Genomic DNA, 23772 nt, shown 5'->3' on the forward strand with positions numbered 1-23772 from the left:
TCACACTGAAGGCATCAACACTATGAATTAACGCATGTGGAATTATATACTTAACAAAAAAGTTTGAAACAACTGAAAATATGTCTTATATTCTAGGTTCTTCAAAGTAGCCACCTTTTGCTTTGATGACTGCTTTGCACACTCTTGGCACTCTCTTGATGAGCTTCAAGAGGTAGTTACCAGGAATGGTCTTCCAACAATCTTGAAGCAGTTCCCAGATGCTTAGCTGTCAGGACTCTGAACATTTTCATTACCTTTTGTGCATTACTGCCCTTTTCCAAGATGGCGTCTTTGGTCTCATGTGCACTGTGTCTTCCTGCTATAAAACTCCACCCCAGCCTTCAGTCTGTTTTAGAGCATTCTGCCTTGCATCTAGCTCCTGACTCTGGTGACTCCCTGGCTATATACCTGCTCCTGTGAACCTGTGGGGTTATCCTGCTACTCTGCTCTGAGTTCCTGCTGCATACACCAGTTTCCAGTAATCCTCCTTCATCTGCTGCTCCTGTTTACTTCCATCTGCATTTGCTGGACATGTAAGCTGTTGCTGCTCTGCTTAAACCTGAGATTATAACCCAGGCCTTCCTGGTTGAGATAAGATATTGCTTGAACTGCCTTATAAGCATATCTATCTGTGTTTAGACTAAAACAAGGACTTATTTGTGTCAAGTATTCTCAAGAATAACTGGGCTTCATAGACTTTCTGCATGATTGCATTTTCCTCTGAAGTTCCCTATAGACTGCTAAGCTGCGTTTAATATTTACACCCAGTGTTGTGTACTTGAGTTTCTCTCTGCACCTGTTTGAATCACTGTGTGATAATATAGACTTTACCACTTATAAAACTGTGTCCTGTAGTTGTCTTGTTCCACGCAAAGAGTCTCCTGAGTTATCCCCTATAATTATTACATTAGCACTTGTTGGCCATTTTGCCTTCACTCTGCGGTCCAGCTTACCCCAAACCATCACGATTGGGTTCAGGTCTGGTGACTGTGGAGGCCAGGTCATCTGGCATAGCACCCTATCACTCTCCTTCTTGGTCAAATAGCTCTTACACAGCTTGGAGGTATGTTTGGGGTCATTGTCCTGTTGAAAAATAAATGATGGTCCAACTAAATGCAAACCGGATGGAATAGCATGCCACTTCAAGATGCTGTGTTAGCCATGCTGATTTAGTGTGCCTCCAATTTTGAATAAATCCCCAACAGTGTCATCAGCAAAGCACCCCCACACCATCACATCTCCTCAATACTTCACGGTGGGAGCCAAGCATGTAGGGTCCATCCATTCAACTTTTATGTGTCGCCCAAAGACATGGTGGTTGGAATCAAAGATCTCAAATTTGGACTCATCAGACCAAAGCACAGAATTCCACTTGTCTAATGTCCATTCCTTGTGTTGTTTAGCACAAACAAGTCTCTTCTGCTTGTTGCCTGTCCTTAGCAGTGGTTTCCTAGCAGCTATTTTACCATGAAGGCCTGCTGCACAAAGTCTCCTCTTAACAGTTGTTGTAGAGATGTGTCTGCTGCTAGAACTCTGTGTGGCATTGACCTGGTCTCTAATCTGAGCTGCTGTTAACCTGCGATTTCTGAGGCTGGTGACTCGGATAAACTTATCCTCAGAAGCAGAGGTGACTCTTGGTCTTCCTTTCCTGGGGCGGTCCTCATATGAGTCAGTTTCTTTGTAGCGCTTGATGGTTTTTGACACTGCACTTGGGGACACTTTCAAAGTTTTCCCAATTTTTTGGACTGACTGACCTTCATTTCTTAAAGTAATGATGGCCACTAGTTTTTCTTTACTTAGCTGCTTTTTTCTTGCCATAATACAAATTCTAACAGTCTGTTCAGTAGGACTATCAGCTGTGTATCCACCAGACTTCTGCACAACACAACTGATGGTCCCAACCCCATTTATAAGTCAAGAAATCCCACTTATTAAACCAGACAGGGCACACCTGTGAAGTGAAAACCATTCCCAGTGACTACCTCTTGAAGCTCATCAAGAGAATGCCAAGAGTGTGAAAAGCAGTCATCAAAGCAAAAGGTGGCTACTTTGAAGAACCTAGAATATCAGACATATTTTCAGTTGTTTCACACTTTTTTGTTAAGTATATAATTCCTCATGTGTTAATTCATAGTTTTGATGCCTTCAGTGTGAATGTACAGTACAATTTTTATAGTCATGAAAATACAGAAAAATCTTTAAATGAGAAGGTTTGTCCAAACTTTTGGTCTGTATTGTAAGTCTTTATCTGAGGAATGGACATGCTGAATTACGTAATTATAGGTAGGCTGACGAATAATAATTTTCTTCTTTATCTTCCACATAGTATGCTACAAGGAAAATCTTAATTTTATATCTCGATACACTCTAGAATTGTGATACATCCTAGATAGAAAAAAGATATCTTCAAAAAAAATCATAAATTTGCTAAGAGTCATTTGTTGTAGATTGTGGGGGCATTCAGTTTTCATCCTTACCTTTACCTTACCTTTCCTTATCTTTAGTAATCGTATATAATCTGTGCCTTATTTACTAACACAGTCTAATAAAAAACTATTCTTGTTATTTAATGCAACAAATGAAGGCTCATCTTTTATTACTCCAGAGCACTTTCAGACACGGTGTCTGAACTCTGCAGTTATGAGCAATAAGGCCAGGTATCATTTATATAAAGCTCTTCGTGCCTACAGATAAAGTGTGATCTGAATTCAAAGGATTTTTCAAAAGTCTGCAATGTCCTTATCTAAGAGCTAATGGATGTACTGGAGTTGAAGAAGGTGTAAAGTACAGCAGCTAAATTGGAAAAATGTTTAAGGAAGGACATAATTAATTTAAATCCTGCAGAAATATGTTAACAATGTTCAACGTAAATATCCCTTAAAAGACAATGAAACGTTATCTCTGGAGCAAAGAATATTTGTATTAATGTACAGAATACATATTCTGAGAAACATCCAATGGATGCCTGAATCTTCCATCACATATAGGTTACTATGTTTAAAGATATTGGAGTAATAGCAACAGCTGCAGGCTTATGCTTCAGGGCCTTTGTTGAACAAACAGCAGATGGTGCTGTGTTAATATTTAGTTTTGTTTAAATGTACAGTGGGAACCTTATCGGCTCATTTGTCTCTGCTTTTTTCTGCATCCAGTTTGCTACTACGATATAGATAATGGTAACTGAATGTCCGAAGTAAAACTGTTTACTCTCTTATAATGTATGAGCAATAAATAACTCTGCTGGAATCTGAAATCTGCAAGAAATAAAAAATATATATTAAAGCTTCCTTCTTACTGGATTGCTGTGAATATTTCCTCTGCCTCCTCTATTATTTCCTGGTTGAACATGATGAACATTTGTCATTCATCAACTGTACTTTGTGTCTATGCGGCTATGTTCATCTTTTTACACCTGTGAGATTATATTTTGCATATACTTTTAAAGAACTAACTTTTTCTTAAGTGATATTAATAGCTGTGTAGTCCTGTTGCATTTAAACTGAACATAGTGGCAGGAAAATGATAAAATACAAATAATTCACAAAATACGCAGAATGTAAAGAGCAATTAAAATAAATATCTTTAAAAATTCAAATTTACACTTCATAAAGTAAATGAAAGAAATTGCAATTCTGTATTTTCACCTCTGAGCGCCACTGTTTAACCATAAAGGAGAAAAATGCAATGCAGAAATCCATTGGTATTTTCCTTTGTCACATTCATTGCTGATCTGCAGAAAGAACCACAGACATTTTCTGGAATCTCCTGGACACAGATAAAATTTTAAAAGATAATTTAAAATATGATGAAAATTTTTCTGTTGAATATTTGCATTGGATAATAAAGCCTTACTGGACATTTTGGGGAAAATTATCACTGAGGATGGACAGGATGAAATCTCCTATAAATGGCTGCACAGGAATCAGATGGCAAGTAATATATGTCTTATTTTCATTTCTTTGTCATTCAGTCTCAGGTCAGATTCATTATTCCATTGTAGAAGAGATGAGGAAAGACTCTGTTATAGCAAATATTGCAGATGACCTTGGATTAGATAATAATCAGCTCTCATCTAGAAAACTGAGGATTGTGTCCAGATCAGCAGAGAGATATTTCTATGTAAATTTAGATAATGGTAATCTGTATATAAAGGACAGGATAGACAGAGAGACATTGTGTGGTACGGAGGCTTCATGTTTCTTAACCTTTGATGCTGTGGTTGAAAATCCATTTAATAACTTTAACATTAAAGTTGACATTCAGGATACAAATGATAATGCTCCACAGTTTTATCAAAATAAAATTACTTTAGAAATTGTTGAACTGACATCTCCAGGAGCAAAATTTGGTTTACAAAATGCAGAAGATCCAGATATTGGTAATAATTCAGTGCAGACATACAAGCTCAGTGATAATCAGTATTTTACTCTCACTGAGAATATCAGAACAGATGGGAGTAAATATCCAGAGCTTGTCCTTGAGAAATCATTAGATCGAGAGACACAGGACATTCATGAATTAACACTAACAGCATTAGATGGAGGAAATCCTATTAGATCTGGTACAACATTACTAAAGATCATTGTTATAGATGGTAATGACAATGCCCCCCTATTTAGTCAAGATATGTATAAAGTCAAATTAAAGGAGAACATCCCAGTTAATTCTACGATCATCATATTAAATGCTACAGACAACGATGAAGGAATCAATGCTCAGATCACATATTCTTTTATGAAAACATCTAGAAACATCCATCATACAGGAATATTCAGCATCAACCCAAATACTGGTGAAATCAAGATCATAGTAAAATTGGACTTTGAAGCAACAAAAAATTATGAATTGTCTGTACAGGCCAAGGATGGAGGAGGCCTTGTAGCTCATTGTAAGGTTCTGGTAGAAATCATAGATGTAAATGACAATGCTCCTGAGATATCCATCACCTCATTATCCTCTCCTATTCCTGAGGATTCTGCTCCTGGAACAATGATCGCTCTGATCGAAGTTCATGACCAAGATTCTGGAGATAATGCAGATGTTGACTGTCAAATTCTTGAAGATGGTCCCTTTAATTTAATATCATCAAATACTTACTATAGACTTGTTTTAAGTGCTGCCCTAGACAGAGAGAAAACATCTTTTTATAATATTTCCATTATAGCTACAGATAGAGGATCTCCTCCTCTTTCCAGCACACGAGTTCTCACATTGGATGTATCAGATGTCAATGACAACCCACCAATATTTTCTCAAACTACTTATGTGGCTTATGTGTCAGAGAACAATTTACCAGGAGCTTCAATATTCAGTATACAAGCCTCAGATCCTGACACTGGAGACAATGCTAGAATAATTTACTCAATTTCCAGCGCCATTACAGAATCACCATCAATGACATCTTATCTCTCCATCAATATAGAGACCGGAGTTCTCTATGCTCAAAGATCATTTGATTATGAGCAGAACAAGGAGTTTATAATAGAAGTCACAGCCACAGACAATGGATTTTGCTCTCTGAGCAGCAATGTTACACTATTTATCCATATAGTGGACCAGAATGATAATGCACCAAAGATCTTATACCCATCACCAGATACTGGTGGATCAGCTGTGTTTGAGATGGTCCCTTTTGATTCTGAGCCTGGTTCTTTAATAACTAAAGTGGTGGCAGTGGATGCAGACTCTGGACATAATTCCTGGCTCTCTTACCATTTTATTCAGTTGTCAGACCAAAATCATTTTGTGATAAGTGAGTACACAGGTGAGATCAGAACATCACGTATCTTTCAAGAAAAGGACATGTTGAATTACAAGATTGTGGTAATTGTGAAGGACAATGGACATCCCGCTCTCTCTGCTACAACCACCTTAAGTCTTATTATTGCAGATGACTTTCAGCAGGTTGTTCCTAAGCTCAGCAACAAAATTAAAGATGAAGAAACTCAAAGCAACTTACAATTATATTTAGTGGTTGGACTTGCACTTATTTCCTTGCTCTTTATAATTACTGTGTTGGTGGCGATTATATCCAAATGTAAGCAGCCAAAACCATTACCGGCCTTCTCTTCTCTCACTACAAATCTGTATCCTCCAATTGATCCCAGGACCTTCTCCATGTATAGTGATGGATCGTTACCTTTACCATACTCATATAATATGTGTGTGGCACTAGATCCTGCTGAGGGGGACTTTACTTACATGAATCCTAGTGGAAATGTTCCTGTGGAAAACCTGATTGATGCTGATAATACAGAGCAAGGAACCGAATGTCTCAATGAAGCTTCTCTAACCACAGAACAGGTAAGACTATGTAACTTTCTACCTGTTGTATAAATGTTTGAAATATGTCCTTTTTGATTTCTAGTATTATGTATCCTTCATGAACAACTTTGCTTATTGCTGACTTTAGAGCTAATCACTTGCTACCAGAGTTAACTTTCAATTTGCAGAATCTAAAATAAGTTGTCTCAACTTATTGATATTTCTTCCTGTGTTTTTAATTATTGCAACCTTTTTATGAAGCAATTAGAGGGACTGTCTACTCTTGAAATAATATCTTTTGTAACCTATTGGGAGTTTTAAGATTCTTCTCCTTTGTTGAAAAGCATAAAGCTGATATAAATGAAAATTATCTGTTTGGAAGACTAGTACTGATTTAGTTATACTTTGTGTAATACTTAAGTCTTCCTAATGTGGTGATGCAAGAAATTACCCTTCTAAAAAGTGGCTGAAAAACGAATGTGCAGATGGAACCCCAGTCTAACACTAGAACTTAAAGAGGACCTTTCACCTTATGTTTCATGTTGAACTGGACAAAGGATATTACAGTGTCTGCAGAGTGGATCAAAGATTTTACATGTTTTCTTTTTTATTTTGCTTCTTTGCTGTGACAATATTAGCATTTAAGCTATTTGGCCCCTAATGAGTTCATTTTTGTTACATTTAAGTGTGTTATCATATTGTTTTCACTGTGGGCATGTACTTCTTCCCCCTGTATGTTGTTATCCAATTAAAAGCAGGCAGCAACTATCAAAGAAATAGAGAGCACACCCCACAATATCTTAAAGCAGGTTTGTCAGTGTGTGAAATGTATAATATAAAACAGCTTATTTCCTTGTCAAACCTCTGGCATGAGTCAGTGTGGGAAATGCACAGTGCAGCTGATTTAAGCTATGTCACATTATAAACCCTTCGATCAGCCCTCATCGATTCATGGCAGTGTCAGCTCTGAAGTACTGCCTCTTTCCCATCACTGCCTGTCTGGAGCTATGTCACTACCAAACTTATGAACATAAGGATGAATGACCTCGGGGAGATCAAAACATCCAACACCGTGGAGACACCATCACGTGTTTCTCAACGCAGTGATCCAGAACACTGCCCCATCCCTAAAGGGAAATATTCAAATGCATGTAGAAAACCCGCGGAGACACCATCACGTGTTTCTCAACGCAAGCAATGAATAGCCAGGTCTTTCACCAGGAAGGAACAACCACGGGAAGGGCAGTATCCAAGAAAGGAAAACCACCTATGCCAAAACATGGTATCCATCCACAGACAGCTGGCTATTCATTGCTTGCGTTGAGAAACACGTGATGTGTCTCCGCTACTACCAAACTTATGTCTCATGCTCATTCAGTTTGTAATGGCTCTGCAGTGAAGTAAGGGCTCTCATGTCTCACACAGGAGTAACCTGCCTGTTCTGGAATACTCCTGTGACAGATGTAATGGAAGACTGCTCTCAACTACAGAGCCATTACAAGTTGGATACAACAGACATAGGTGTGATTATTGATACATTTCTGGCCAGCCAGTATGGGGGTATGGGCAGTATAGCAGTGGTGACACTTTTATGAAAGGAGGAGAGCTGATACAAGTGTTTTAATGTGACAGAGCTAAACTTAGCTGTGCTGACTCTGCTCCACACTGACTTATGGATGAGGTTAGACCAGGATATCAGAGCTGTATTATTACCTATCACACACTGAGAAACTTAGTTTGTACTATGGTAGAGGTGTGTTCTCCTTTCTATTGATTGTTGTTGTCTGCTTATGATTTGTGAGGGAGAAGTACATACCCCCATTAAAAACTGTCTGCTAGAGCTAATTGGACTTGATGGAAATTAACTCAATAGGTGCACAATACTTTGATTAATAATATCTCCGCAACATAAAAGCGACATTTAAAAAAAAAAAGTTTTGATCTAAATTCCATTCATCCACTATTACATTGTGTGTCCAATTAAACAAATTTGATGAAAAGTCCGCTTTAATTAATAACTTCCAGGCCAAGTTCAAATATTGCATATCAATTACTGACCTTGTACAAAATACTACATCAGACTACAAAGAGATATTTAACAGTACAGTGTATTACAAATGGTGAAATAAGGGATGGCATGTTCAAGATAAAAGAAAACGCTGCAGATTTCAAACCCAAAGCATTGAGCAATTTATTTTCTTATTCTCAGAACAAGTGCATTAGGTTTCCCAAAATGTCATGCACAATCTGATACTTAAATTATATTATCCTGATACCGACTTTTCAACTCCATTACAATGACATGATTGTCTCTTAGTTTGCAAATAGGAAAAAGCTTGAAAATAAAAACTCATATTTTACCATTTTTTTTCCTTTGGACAATTGATTAATTGCTTACTATAAATAACCACATATCCAAGCCCTTCCCACTTCCTGCCGACTTCAACGCAAAAATATTTCACGAATCGTACATTCCTCAACCAAGAATCTGCAAAAACCCTAGTCCATGCCCTCATCATATCTCGCCTTGACTACTGCAACCTCCTGCTCTGTGACCTCCCCTCTAACACTCTCGCACCCCTCCAATCTATTCTAAACTCAGCTGCCTGACTAATCCACCTGTCTCCCCACTATTCCCCGGCCTCTCCCCTCTGTCAATCCCTTCACTGGCTCCCCATTGCCCAGAGACTCCAGTACAAAACCCTAACCATGACATACAAAGCCATCCACAACCTGTCTCCTCCATACATCTGTGACCTCGTCTCCCTCCCCTTACCTACACGCAACCTCTGATCCTCACAAGATCTCCTTCTCTACTCCCCTCTTATCTCTTCTTCACACAATCGCATACAAGATTTCTCTTGCGCATCACCCCTACTCTGGAACCCTCTACAACAACACATCAGACTCTCACCTACCATTGAAACCTTCAAAAAGAACCTGAAGACCCACCTCTTCCGACAAGCCTACAACCTGCAGTAACCACCGATCGACCAAACCGCTGCATGACCAGCTCTATCCTCACTTACTGTATTCTCACCCATCCATTGTAGATTGTGAGCCTTCGCGGGCAGGGTCCTCTCTCCTACTGTACCAGTTATGACTTTTATTGCTTAAGATTATTGTACTTGTTTTTATTATGTATACCCCTCCTCACTTGTAAAGCGCCATGGAATAAATGGCGCTATAACAATAAATAATAATAATAATAATATAAAGGATTCCTATGGATCTTTTTTTTTCTTTAGTTGGAGGATCGTACATTCTTATATGAGGAACTGACATGTTGTATTATGAGAAATCAAATAATTACCCTCAGCAAAAAGGACGCATCTACATTATAATCAATAACCACCAGTGGAAAAACATGTGGCGTCCAAGATAACTGGAAATAAATATACGTTCAACGCTATATGAATAGAATCAAATAAAGAAATTGCGTATAAAGAACAATTAATATAATAATCTTTATTAAAGAAACAAGAAAAAATGAGGGATATAATCCCTATAAGACATACAACACATTTAAAACTGGTAGCCACAAGTGTGTCACAATGGTGAGCCAAAAAATATTGGTGGCACCACACTGAGTGAATATTGTAACAAAACAATAATAAGACTAGTGCGCCATGTTACTAGCACTGTCAGATGGTACAAAGTACAGCTGCAGACATACAGTCAAAACAATCATTGTGTCAGCCATAATAGTTAGGCTACTGTGGCGTGCGCCAGTAAACACTGCATAAAGCTATACAAAGAGAGTTAGCAGCAACATGGCAGAAAGATTGAACAAAAGAAAAAATACGTAGTACTTTACCAAAACACTCAGAAGATGGTGCCACAACCCCTACGCGCGTTTCGGCAACGTGCCTTCGTCAGGGGGAGTCAGGGGGAGCCTGCAGTAACCACCGATCGACCAAACCGCTGCATGACCAGCTCTATCCTCACCTACTGTATTCTCACCCATCCATTGTAGATTGTGAGTCTTCGCGGGCAGGGTCCTCTCTCCTCCTGTACCAGTTATGACTTTTATTGCTTAAGATTATTGTACTTGTTTTTATTATGTATACCACCCCTCACTTGTAAAGCGCCATGGAATAAATGGCGCTATAACAATAAATAATAATAATAATAATAATATAAAGGATTCCTATGGATCTTTTTTTTTCTTTAGTTGGAGGATCGTACATTCTTATATGAGGAGCTGACATGTTGTATTATGTAGTTGTATGGGGTCTAAATTAAGATATTATGCCATATTTTATGCATAGAATACTGCAGGAAAAATTGTAAACTTCCATTCTATAAAATCTAGAATTTTAATGTGTACTAGGTAGAAAAATCTATATTTAAATATGATATACATTTGCTACATTTGACACTTTAATAGATATAAGTTTCATAATTTGGAAGTTTTCAGTTTGTAGATTCTTTACCATTATACTACTTTTAGGAAATCATATATTTTATGGGCATCATTTAACTGTATAATAAAAACCAACATTGCTACCTATTGAAAAATTATTTAATCAATTATTATTATTTAAGTCGGCATTTTTCAAGACCATAATGAACTAAACAAAGAGTTTGTGGTAATTTTAGAATTAAAACAGTAGTAATAACAAGTAATTAAACTAGTAGGGATCTTAGAGTATCTTAGTAATGATCAAAATGACAATTAAATTTATTTAGTCTTGAGAAGAGATATTTTAGACAAGGACATGATAAATTTGCCTCCTACAAAAATATGTTAAAATAGTGTTACATATAACATTCCCCTAAAAGATAATGAGGTGCTGATTCATTCTGAAAAAGTGAAATGTTCAATCTCTAGATTAACATTCTTTTTTGCCAGTGCAGTTGGGAATCTGTATATAATTCTACAGTACTTCAGGGGCAGCTCATAGTAGCAGCAGCTAATTGTTTCAAAAACGACTTTGTTTGCAGAAATATATGCTAGAAAATGTAAAAAATCTTTACAGATTCATATTGTAAGAAGCATCCAACACATGCTTTGAAGCATTACATTTGTCAGCCCTCCATCATATAAAGTTAACTTGCTTTAAAATGTTGGTGAAATAGCAACTGCTGCAGGCTTATGCTTTATGTAGTGTGTTGTGCAGACAGGAAATTTGAGATTGGATAATTGTTAGAGTTTGTTAATTGTGTACTGTGTGAGCTTTGTGTACTGTGTGAGCTCTTTGTGTACTGTGTGAGCACTTTGTGTACTATGTGAGCACTTTGTGTACTATGTGAGCTTTGTGTACTGTGTGAGCGCTTTTTGTACTGTGTGACCTCTTTGTGTACTGTGAGCTCTTTGTGTACTATTGAGCACTTTGTGTAGTATGTACGCTTTGTGTACTATGTGAGCTCTTTGTGTACTGTGTGAGCTCTTTGAGTACTGAGTGAGCACTTTGTGTAGTGTGTGAGCTCTTTGTGTACTGTGTGAGCACTTTGTGTACTATGTGAGCACTTTGTATAGTATGTGAGCTTTGTGTACTGTGTGAGCTCTTTGTGTACTGTGTGAGCTCTTTGTGTACTGTGTGAGCTCTTTGAGTACCGAGTGAGCACTTTGTGTAATGTGTGAGCTTCTTTGTGTGTTAGGGCTAGTGGAACACACCTAATAATTAGGAAGATAGAGTAAGGTGCGTTTGCAGCCTGGGATCCACCGTGCAGAGATGGAACCTGCTGCTAAGTAATGACGGACTATATGGCAGTACAATGTGGATACACACACGGGTTAACTTCACCCTGTGTGGAGGAAGTGAACCCTGTTGCATCACAGGGCCACGGTACCGCACCAAGAGCGCAAGCAAGGAGTCCGAGAACTCAATCCCAAGACACAGGATTTGAGTTCATATAGACCTCTTGAGCTCGACACCACAACTGGGGTGTCAGAGAGAAAGAAATAATATTAATAAAGATGCACGAGAGTGCGTGCGGTGCCGCACTGGTGGACGCCACTAACCACCCAGGCTTGGGTCAGGAAAGCGCTGTGAAAGCGCACAGCGCTGCACTGGCGGTCAGAACAATAGACCTGTTTTGTGTGTTACATGCTGATGGCTAAGTCTGGCTCTAGATATCAATCATCCACCTTACGCGAGCAGTCATTCAATAGGGATGGGATATTTAAGGACGACTTGCACTCATCAACACACACACATATACAAATGTACACTAGCGCATGGCCGTGCGGTCATGCAAACCTTTTATAGCTGCAGCATGTACAGGACCTCCCCAGAAGGACCAATGGGAATCTGCCAGAGAAGTTGAGCACCTTCAAGACCTTTCTGGAGGACCAATGGGATCTGCTGCAGTATCTGAGCATGTGACCCTCGATCTCCAATGGGAGATCCTGCCCTGAGCATGCTCAGAAGGGGAAAAGCAGGACTTAGTCCCAAAAGTGTCTGCTCGCTGCTGCCCAGCACTGGCTTCAATGGCAGAAGCTGGAAAAGCAGCAGTAACCCTATGCACAGAGTGAGCCTGAGCAAGACGCTGGGACCGACGTCTCCGCTGAGCAGACTCCACTGCGGCTGGAGAAGAATGGAAGACTGCAGCGGAGATGGTTCGAGATTCCCCCTGTGCAGAGGTGGGAACTCGACACCTAACATTGTGCACTGTGTGAGCACTTTGTGTAGTATGTGAGCTTTGTGTACTGTGTGAGCTCTTTGTGTACTGTGTGAGCACTTTGTGTAGTATGTGTACTGTGTGAGCACTTTTTGAGTACTGTTTGAGCTTTGTGTACTATGTGAGCTTTGTGTACTGTGTGAGCTCTTTGTGTACCGAGTGAGCACTTTGTGCAATGTGTGAGCTCTTTGTGTACTGTGTGAGCTCTTTATGTACTGTGTGAGCTCTTTGTGTACTGTGTGAGCTCTTTGCATACTGTGTGAGCTCTTTGTCTACCAAGTGAGCACTTTGTGTAATGTGTGAGCTCTTCTTGTATTGTGTGAGCACTTTGTGTACTATGTGAGCACTTTGTGTAGTATGTGAGCTTTGTGTACTGTGTGAGCCCTTTTTGAGTACTGTGTGAGCTCTTTGTGTACTGTTTGAGCTGTTTATGTACTGAGTGAGCACTTTATGTATTGTGTGAGCTCTTTGTGTATTGTGTGAGCACTTTGTGTGCTATGTAAGCACTTTGTGTACTGTGTGAGCTCTTTGTGTACAGTGTGGGCACTTTGTGTATTGCGTCAGCTCTTTGTGTATTATGTGAGCACTTTGTGCACTATGTGAGCTCTTTCTGTACTGTATGAGTACTTTGTGTATTGTGTGAGCACTTTGTGTACTGTGTGAGCACTTTGTGTACTATGTGAGCACTTTGTGTTTTGTGTGAGCTCTTTTTGTCCTATGCAAGCTTTTCCTGTTCTATGTGAGCTTGCTTTTCTCTCAGTGTCACTTTTTTCCTGTATCTCTTATGTAGTGATATTGCAGATAATAGTAAATACCTGCCTCAAGTAAAATGGATCATTCCAATAAAATGCATGAATGCTGATTAATAGTACTAAAAGTTTAAATCAAAAAAACGAAACAAATGTACACATTAAAATGTCCTTTTAACCAAATTTCTCTAAATCATGCCTCTGCTTCCTTTTCTATTCCCTGGATGAATTTCATAAATATAACCCATTTTCTCTGTTTATATATAACTATGCTTATTTTCTTATTAAGCCTGTGTAGCTACAATGTGTTAATTTATTTTTAAAGTAGTTAATCTTGTTTGGTGTATCTAAGAGCTGATTATTGCTGTTTTATGAAAAATGAAAGGAAAATAGTTTACTAATAAAATGGAGAAAACAAGAAAAGTGTTTACTAAATGTTTTGTTATTAAAATATCAAGAACATTGAAAATTTAACATTTTATATATTTTAAATTTATATTTTATAAAGACATTGCAATTCTATTTTTTCACCTCTGAGCGCCGCTGTTTAACCAGTTAAAAGGAAAATGCAGAACAAGAAATTCACTGGAATTTTCCTTTGTCACTCACATTACTGACCTGCAGAAAGAACAACACACATTTTCTGGATTCTCCTTAACCCAAAGCTGCGGATAAAAATTGAAAAAGCATCTACAGATATCATGAATATTGTTATAATTAACATATTGTTCTAATTTACTGGATTTTTCATGGTGGGGAAATTATCCATGAGCAAGGACAGGATGGAATCTCCTATTCAAGGAAGCACAAGAATCAGAAGGCAAGTAAATTACATCTTAATTTCCTATCTTTGTTACTCAGTCTCAGGTCAGATTCATTATTCAATTGTAGAAGAAATGAGGAAAGACTCTGTTATAGCAAATATTGCAGATGACCTTGGATTAGATAATAATCAGCTCTCATCTAGAAAACTGAGGATTGTATCCAGATCAACAGAAAAATATTTCTATGTAAATCTTAATAATGGAAATCTGCATATAAATGACAGGTTAGACAGAGAGACATTATGTGGATCAGATATTTCTTGTTTCTTAACCTTTGACGTTGTTATTGGAAATCCATTCAATAATTTTAAGATCAAAGTTGACATTCAGGATATAAATGATAATTCTCCACAATTTTATCATAAAAATATTACTTTGGAAATAATCGAACTTACATCAGAAGGAGCAAGATTTGCATTAGAAAGTGCAGAAGATCCAGATATTGGCAGTAATTCAGTGCAGACATACAAGCTCAGTGATAATCAGTATTTTACACTAACTGAGAATATCAGAACAGATGGAAGTAAATATCCAGAGCTTGTCCTACAGAAACCATTAGATCGAGAAATACAAGAAATTCATGAAATAATACTAACAGCCTTGGATGGAGGAAATCCTATCAGATCCGGTACAACATTATTAAATATAATTGCTATAGATGCTAATGACAATGCCCCCACATTTACTCAAGATATGTATAAAGTCAACTTAAAAGAAAACATCCCAGTTAAATCTACAGTGATCATATTAAATGCTACAGACAACGATGACGGAATCAACGCACAAATTGCATATTATTTCAGAAAAAGCTCTGGAAACATCCATGATACAGGAATGTTTAGTATTAATACAACTACTGGTGAAATCAAGACTAATAAAAAATTAGATTTTGAAGTAACAAAAAATTATCAACTGTCTGTACAAGCCAGGGATGGAGGAGGCCTTGTAGCTCATTGTGTCATGATTCTCAATGGCGAGAGAACATAGCCCAGCATATATGAGAACTAGCTCTTGGAAGATGGAAACTATACTGACCATGAACTAAACCTGCCGCACAACTAGAAGTGGCCGGGTAGCATGCCTACGTTTTTTAACCCTAGATGCCCAGCGCCAGCCGGAGAACTACCTAATCCTAGCAGAGGAAAAGACAGTCCTGGCTCACCTCTAGAGAAATTTTCCCAAAAGGCAGACAGAGGCCCCCACATATATTGGCGGTGATTTTAGATGAAATGACAAACGTAGTATGAAAATAGGTTTAGCAAAATCGAGGTCCGCTTTCTAGATAGCAGGAAGACAGAAAGGACACTTTCATGGTCAGCAGAAAACCCTATCAAAACACCATCCAGAAATTCCTTTAAGACTCTAGCATTAACTCATAACACCAGAGTGGCAATTTCCGATCACAAGAGCTTTCCAGACACAGTAACGAAACAGCAGCTGTGAACAGGAACAAAATGCAAAAACACACAAGGACAAAAGTCCAACTTAGCTGGGAGTTGTCTAGTAGCAGGAACAAGCACAGAAGGCTTCTGATTACATTGTTGACCGGCAAGAAACTGACAGAGGAGCAAGGTTATATAGCGACTCCCACATCCTGATAGGAGCAGGTGAACAGAGGGGATGATGCACACAAGTTCAATTCCACAAGTGGCCACCGGGGGAGCCCAGAATCCAATTTCACAACAGTACCCCCCCCTCAAGGAGGGGGCACCGAACCCTCACCAGAACCACCAGGGCGATCAGGATGAGCGCTATGAAAGGCACGGACAAGATCGGAGGCATGAACATCAGAGGCAGTGACCCAAGAATTATCCTCCTGACCGTATCCCTTCCATTTGACCAGATACTGGAGTCTCCGTCTGGAAACACGAGAGTCTAAGATCTTTTCCACAACGTACTCCAACTCACCCTCAACCAACACCAGAGCAGGAGGCTCAACGGAAGGCACAACCGGTACCTCATACCTGCGCAACAATGACCGATGAAAAACATTATGAATCGAAAAGGATGCAGGGAGGTCCAAACGGAAGGACACAGGGTTAAGAATCTCCAATATCTTGTACGGGCCGATGAACCGAGGCTTAAACTTAGGAGAAGAAACCCTCATAGGGACAAAACGAGAAGACAACCACACCAAGTCCCCAACACAAAGCCGAGGACCAACACGACGACGGCGGTTGGCAAAAAGCTGAGTCTTCTCCTGGGACAACTTCAAATTGTCCACCACCTGCCCCCAAATCTGATGCAACCTCTCCACCACAGCATCCACTCCAGGACAATCCGAAGATTCCACTTGACCGGAGCAAAATCGAGGATGAAACCCCAAATTACAGAAAAACGGGGACACCAAGGTGGCAGAGCTGGCCCGATTATTGAGGGCGAACTCCGCCAAAGGCAAAAAAGCAACCCAATCATCCTGATCCGCAGACACAAAACACCTCAAATATGTCTCCAAGGTCTGATTAGTCCGCTCGGTCTGGCCATTAGTCTGAGGATGGAAAGCAGACGAAAAAGACAAATCTATGCCCATCCTAGCACAGAATGCCCGCCAAAATCTAGACACGAACTGGGTCCCTCTGTCAGAAACGATATTCTCAGGAATACCATGCAAACGAACAACATTTTGAAAAAACAGAGGAACCAACTCGGAAGAAGGCGGCAACTTAGGCAAGGGAACCAGATGGACCATCTTAGAGAAACGGTCACACACCACCCAGATGACAGACATCTTCTGAGAAACAGGCAGATCCGAAATAAAATCCATCGAGATGTGCGTCCAAGGCCTCTTCGGGATAGGCAAGGGCAACAACAATCCACTAGCCCGAGAACAACAAGGCTTGGCCCGAGCACAAACGTCACAAGACTGCACAAAGCCTCGCACATCTCGTGACAGGGAAGGCCACCAGAAGGACCTTGCCACCAAATCCCTGGTACCAAAGATTCCAGGATGACCTGCCAACGCAGAAGAATGAACCTCAGAGATGACTCTACTGGTCCAATCATCAGGAACAAACAGTCTACCAGGTGGGCAACGATCAGGTCTATCCGCCTGAAACTCCTGCTAGGCCCGCCGCAGGTCTGGAGAAACGGCAGACAATATCACTCCATCTTTAAGGATACCTGTGGGCTCAGAATTACCAGGGGAGTCAGGCTCAAAACTCCTAGAAAGGGCATCCGCCTTAACATTCTTAGAACCCGGTAGGTACGACACCACAAAATTAAACCGAGAGAAAAACAACGACCAGCGCGCCTGTCTAGGATTCAGGCGCCTGGCAGACTCAAGGTAAATTAAATTTTTGTGGTCAGTCAATACCACCACCTGATGTCTGGCCCCCTCAAGCCAGTGACGCCACTCCTCAAAAGCCCACTTCATAGCCAAAAGCTCCCGATTCCCAATATCATAATTCCGCTCGGCGGGCGAAAATTTACGGGAAAAAAAAGCACAAGGTCTCATCACGGAGCAGTCGGAACTTCTCTGCGACAACACCGCCCCAGCTCCGATTTCAGAAGCGTCGACCTCAACCTGAAAAGGAAGAGCAACATCAGGCTGACGCAACACTGGGGCGGAAGAAAAGCGGCGCTTGAGCTCCCGAAAGGCCTCCACAGCATCAGGGGACCAATCAGCAACATCAGCACCCTTCTTAGTCAAATCAGTCAATGGTCTCACAACATCAGAAAAACCAGCAATAAATCGACGATAAAAGTTAGCAAAGCCCAAAAATTTCTGAAGACTCTTAAGAGAAGAGGGTTGCGTCCAATCACCAATAGCCTGAACCTTGACAGGATCCATCTCGATGGAAGATGGGGAAAAAATGTATCCCAAGAAAGAAATCTTTTGAACCCCAAAAACACACTTAGAACCCTTCACACACAAGGAATTAGACCGCAAAACCTGAAAAACCCTCCTGACCTGCTGGACATGAGAGTCCCAGTCATCCGAAAAAATCAGAATATCATCCAGATACACAATCATAAATTTATCCAAATAATCGCGGAAAATGTCATGCATAAAGGACTGGAAGACTGAAGGGGCATTGGAAAGACCAAAAGGCATCACCAAATACTCAAAATGGCCCTCGGGCGTATTAAATGCGGTTTTCCACTCATCCCCCTGCTTGATTCGCACCAAATTATACGCCCCACGGAGATCAATCTTAGAGAACCACTTGGCCCCCTTTATACGAGCAAACAAATCAGTAAGCAGTGGTAACGGATATTGATATTTAACCGTGATTTTATTCAAAAGTCGATAATCAATACACGGCCTCAAAGAGCCGTCTTTCTTAGACACAAAGAAAAAACCGGCTCCTAAGGGAGATGACGAAGGATGAATATGTCCCTTTTCCAAGGACTCCTTTATATATTCTCGCATAGCAGCGTGTTCAGGCACAGACAGATTAAATAAACGACCCTTAGGGTATTTACTACCCGGAATCAAGTCTATGGCACAATCGCACTCCCGGTGCGGAGGTAGTGAACCAAGCTTGGGTTCTTCAAAAACGTCACGATATTCAGTCAAGAATTCAGGAATCTCAGAGGGAATAGATGATGAAATGGAAACCAAAGGTACGTCCCCATGAGTTCCTTTACATCCCCAGCTTAACACAGACATAGCTCTCCAGTCGAGGACTGGGTTATGAGATTGCAGCCATGGCAATCCCAGCACCAAAACATCATGTAGATTATACAGCACCAGAAAGCGAATAACCTCCTGGTGATCCGGATTAACACGCATAGTCACTTGTGTCCAGTATTGTGGTTTATTACTAGCCAATGGGGTGGAGTCAATCCCTTTCAGAGGTATCGGAGCCTCCAGTGGCTCCAAATCATACCCACAGCGTTTGGCAAAGGACCAATCCATAAGACTCAAAGCAGCGCCAGAGTCGACATAGGCGTCCGCGGTAATAGATGACAAAGAACAAATCAGGGTCACAGATAGAATAAACTTAGACTGTAAAGTGCTAATTGAAACAGACTTGTCAGGCTTCTTAGTACGCTTAAAGCATGCTGATATAACATGAGTTGAATCACCACAATAGAAGCACAACCCATTTTTTCGTCTAAAATTCTGCCGCTCGCTTCTGGACAGAATTCTATCACATTGCATATTTTCTGGCGTTTTCTCAGTAGACACCGCCAAATGGTGCACAGGTTTGCGCTCCCGCAGACGCCTATCGATCTGAATAGCCATCGTCATGGACTCATTCAGACTCGCAGGCACAGGGAACCCCACCATAACATCCTTAATGGCATCAGAGAGACCTTCTCTGAAAATCGTCGCCAGGGCGCACTCATTCCACTGAGTAAGCACAGACCATTTGCGGAATTTTTGGCAGTATATTTCAGCTTCATCTTGCCCCTGAGACAAGGACATCAAGGCCTTTTCCGCCTGAAGCTCTAAATGAGGTTCCTCATAAAGCAACCCCAAGGCCAGAAAAAACGCATCCACATTGAGCAACGCAGGATCCCCTGGTGCCAATGCAAAAGCCCAGTCTTGAGGGTTGCCCCGGAGCAAGGAAATTACAATCATGACCTGCTGTGCAGGGTCTCCGGCAGAGCGAGACTTCAGGGACAAAAACAATTTGCAATTATTTTTAAAATTTTGAAAGTGAGATCTATTCCCCGAGAAGAATTCAGGCAAAGGAATTCTAGGCTCAGACATAGGTGCATGAACAACAAAATCTTGCAAATTTTGTACCTTTGTGGCGAGATTATTCAAACCTGTAGCTACACTCTGAAGATCCATTTGAAACAGGTGAACACAGAGCCATTCAAGGATTAGAAGGAGAGAAAGAGAGGAAGGCTGCAGTATAGGCAGACTAGCAAGTGATTCAATTAAGAGCACACTCAGAACTAGAGGAAAAAAAAAAAAAATTGTAGCAGACTTCTTTTTTCTCTCCTTTCTCAGCCAGTAATTTAACCCTTTTTTCTGGCCGGTCAAACTGTCATGATTCTCAATGGCGAGAGAACATAGCCCAGCATATATGAGAACTAGCTCTTGGAAGATGGAAACTATACTGACCATGAACTAAACCTGCCGCACAACTAGAAGTGGCCGGGTAGCATGCCTACGTTTTTTAACCCTAGATGCCCAGCGCCAGCCGGAGAACTACCTAATCCTAGCAGAGGAAAAGACAGTCCTGGCTCACCTCTAGAGAAATTTTCCCAAAAGGCAGACAGAGGCCCCCACATATATTGGCGGTGATTTTAGATGAAATGACAAACGTAGTATGAAAATAGGTTTAGCAAAATCGAGGTCCGCTTTCTAGATAGCAGGAAGACAGAAAGGACACTTTCATGGTCAGCAGAAAACCCTATCAAAACACCATCCAGAAATTCCTTTAAGACTCTAGCATTAACTCATAACACCAGAGTGGCAATTTCCGATCACAAGAGCTTTCCAGACACAGTAACGAAACAGCAGCTGTGAACAGGAACAAAATGCAAAAACACACAAGGACAAAAGTCCAACTTAGCTGGGAGTTGTCTAGTAGCAGGAACAAGCACAGAAGGCTTCTGATTACATTGTTGACCGGCAAGAAACTGACAGAGGAGCAAGGTTATATAGCGACTCCCACATCCTGATAGGAGCAGGTGAACAGAGGGGATGATGCACACAAGTTCAATTCCACAAGTGGCCACCGGGGGAGCCCAGAATCCAATTTCACAACATCATTGTAAGGTTCTGGTGGAAGTCATAGATGTAAATGACAATGCTCCTGAGATATCCATCACCTCATTATCTTCTCCTATTCCTGAGGATTCTGCTTCTGGAACAATGATCGCTCTGATTGAAGTTCATGACAAAGATTCTGGAGATAATGCAGATGTTGACTGCCAAATATTTGAAGATGTTCCCTTCAATTTATTGTCATCAGACACTTATTATTATAGACTTGTTTTAAGTGCTTCCATAGACAGAGAGAAAACATCTTTTTATAATATCACTTTTAGAGCGACAGATAGAGGATCTCCACCTCTTTTCAGTACACAAGTTCTGACATTGGATGTATCAGATGTTAATGACAACCCACCAATATTTTCTAAATCTTCTTTTGTGGCTTATGTACCAGAGAACAATTTACCAGGAGCTTCAATATTCAGTATACAAGCCTCAGATCCTGACACTGGAGACAATGCTAGAATAATTTACTCAATTTCCAGCGCTATTACAGAAACTCCATCAATGACATCTTATCTCTCCATCAATATAGAAACCGGAGTTCTCTATGCTCAAAGATCATTTGATTATGAGCAGAACAAGGAGTTTACAATAGATGTCAAAGCCTCAGACAATGGATCCCCATCTCTGAGCAGCAATGTTATATTATTTATCCATATAGTAGACCAGAATGATAATGCACCTAAGATCTTATACCCATCACCAGATACTGGTGGGTCAGCTGTGTTTGAGATGGTTCCTTTTGTTTCTGAGCCTGGTTCTTTAATAACTAAAGTGGTGGCAGTGGATGCCGACTCTGGACATAATTCCTGGCTCTCTTATCACTTCATACAATTGTCAGACCCAACTCATTTTGTGATAAGTGAGTACACAGGTGAAATCAGAACATCACGTATTTTTCAAGAAAAGGACATGTTGAATTACAAGGTTGTAGTGATGGTGAAGGACAATGGACATCCCACTCTCTCTGCAACAACCACCTTAAGTCTTATAATTGCAGATGACTTTCAGCAGGTTGTTCCTAAGCTCAACATCAAACTGAAAGATGAAGAAACTCAAAGCAACTTACAGTTCTACTTAGTCATTGGACTTGCACTTATTTCCTTGCTCTTTATAATAACTGTGATGGTGGCGATTATATCCAAATGTAAGCAGCCAAAATCATTACCGGCCTTCTCTTCTCTCTCTACAAATCTGTATCCTCCAATTGATCCCAGGACCTTCTCCATGTATAGTGATGGATCGTTACCTTTACCATACTCATATAATATGTGTGTGGCACTAGATCCTGCTGAGGGGGACTTTAATTACATGAATCCAAGTGGAAATGTTCCTGTGGAAAACCTGATTGATGCTGAAAATACAGAACAAGGAACTGAATGTCTTAAAGAAGCATCTACAAGTGCAGAACAGGTAAAATATTTTCATTTTCTGCCTCTGGTATAAAGGTCTGTAATACGTACTTTGTGATTTCTAGAATTATTTTTTCTTCAAGAGTAACTTTATGTACAGCTGACTTCAAAGTTAATTACTTGCTACCAGAGTTTACGTTCTGATTGGAACCAATAATAGTTAAGGTCTCAAATTATTGATATTTATTCTTTTGTGTTCAATTATATAATTATTGAAAGTTTTTATGATGCTGTTATAGGTTTGAATTCATCTAGAAAATTTATTTTTATGTAACCTTCTGTGGGGTTCCGTATTAAAGATTCTATTCTTATGACCAAAATGGAAAGTTAATATAAATAACAACTCTCTGTGGAATACACATACTGTCCTGCATTACATAGACAATGTATTGATTTTAATAAATTCTGTGTAAAGCTTAACCCCTTCATGACGATCACCATCAGTTGGGTCTCTCCTTTTGATGTGTGCTCAGTCAGGCGCTGAGCCCACATCTTTTTCAGCACATGCCAGCTGATTTAATCAGTTCACATGTGTCCCTAACAGCCACGGGTGGAATCATGATCCATCTGCTCCTGCTAACATGTTAAATGCTGCGGTCAGTCTCTGACAGAGGCATTTAACATGATCGTGCCAGAATTGCATCACAAACCTTGTCTGTCGCCGGCGTATCACATGACCGCCGGACGCCGATGGGTTGGCATGACAACCCGTAGTCTGCAGGAGACCCCTGTGATTGTCATAGCCAAATAGCTATGAGTGCTGCCCAGTGGTCGCTGCTCATTCCAAGCGAGTATTTATACTACACAAAGCAGGGCTGATGCCCTGCTGTGTTGCACAGGCGATTGGATGATCGTAGCTTCTAGTGGAGACTATTGGACTATATGGAGACTATTGAAGCAAGTAAAAAGTAAAGAAAAGTTTTTACAAATACTTAAAAGATATAAAAGTTTAAATTACTTCATTAACCCGATTCAAAATAAAACAATTTAAGAAATATCAAAAATACACATATTTGGTATTGCGGAGTTCAGAGTCACCCGATTTATCAATATATAAAAATAATTAATTGGATCGGTAAATGGCATAATGAAAAAAAAATCAAAATGCCAAGATTACATTATACCCCTGATCACAGCATAATTGACATGAAATTACTTGTATTAAAAGGTTACTTCAAATCTCAGAGAGACAGAAACATTTGGGAGCACATACT

At 40.0% G+C, this 23772-nt stretch overlaps 1 protein-coding gene and 2 pseudogenes across 3 annotated transcripts in view; all 3 read left to right on the plus strand.

Annotated features, from left to right (window-relative positions):
• LOC143776626 (protocadherin gamma-B1-like) overlaps positions 1-23772 on the plus strand; it is a 472349-nt gene that overhangs the window by 37401 nt on the left and 411176 nt on the right. The window lies entirely within an intron of this gene.
• Positions 3741-6406, plus strand: LOC143773468 (protocadherin gamma-B2 pseudogene; annotated as a pseudogene).
• LOC143773469 (protocadherin gamma-B1 pseudogene) lies at positions 14270-15451 on the plus strand (annotated as a pseudogene).

Source organism: Ranitomeya variabilis, chromosome 5 (genome assembly GCF_051348905.1).
Source record: "Ranitomeya variabilis isolate aRanVar5 chromosome 5, aRanVar5.hap1, whole genome shotgun sequence".
Classification (NCBI taxonomy): domain Eukaryota; kingdom Metazoa; phylum Chordata; class Amphibia; order Anura; family Dendrobatidae; genus Ranitomeya; species Ranitomeya variabilis.